The sequence below is a fragment of the Parus major genome, chromosome 13, assembly GCF_001522545.3.
Source record: "Parus major isolate Abel chromosome 13, Parus_major1.1, whole genome shotgun sequence".
Classification (NCBI taxonomy): Eukaryota; Metazoa; Chordata; class Aves; order Passeriformes; family Paridae; genus Parus; species Parus major.
The window spans coordinates 2586138-2586849 of record NC_031782.1 but is presented as its reverse complement, the minus strand read 5'-3'; positions in this window follow the sequence as shown (position 1 = coordinate 2586849).

The following is a 712-nucleotide window of genomic DNA, read 5'->3' as shown; positions in this document are numbered from 1 at the left end:
AGCGCCCCCTGCAGGCCGCGCTGAGGGAGCGGCCGAGCCCCGGGGCCCGGAGGGGACAGCGCGACACTCGCACGGCCCTGGCCGGGCACGGCCGGCACCGCGCCGGAGGTAACCCCGGGAGGCTTCACGGCGACAGAGCCCTGCTGTCACCCTCTGCCCGTCGGTGGCGCTGAGCGCCGTGTGCCGCACTCGGGTGTCGCACATGGGAGTGAGGAATGGTTTGGGTTGGAAGGGACCTTGAAGATCAGCTGGTTCCCCCCTGCCATGGCAGGGACACCTTCCACCATCCCAGGCTGCTCCAAGCCCTGTCCAGCCTGGCCTCGGACACTTCAGGGATCCAGGGGCAGCCACAGCTGCTCTGGGTACCCTGTGCCAGGGCCTTCCACCCTCCCAGGGAATGATTCCTTCCCAATAACCAAACCTGAATTTCCTCTCTTTCAGTGTGAAGCCATTCCCCCTTGTCCTGTCACTCCAGTTCCTGATCCCGAGTCCCTCTCCTGCTTCCCTGCAGCCCCTTCAGACACTGGAAGGTGCTGTGGGGTCTGCACACAGCCTTCTCCAGGCTCACATCCCTAATTTTCTGCTCCTGTCCCTATAGAGAAGGTTTCCCAATCCCTTTTTCAGCTTCCTGGCCCTCAGTGGCTGTCTCCGGAGCCCGCTCAGACACCTGACAGGAGGCTGGAGCCAGCTTCACTTCTCCCAGCTAACCAGA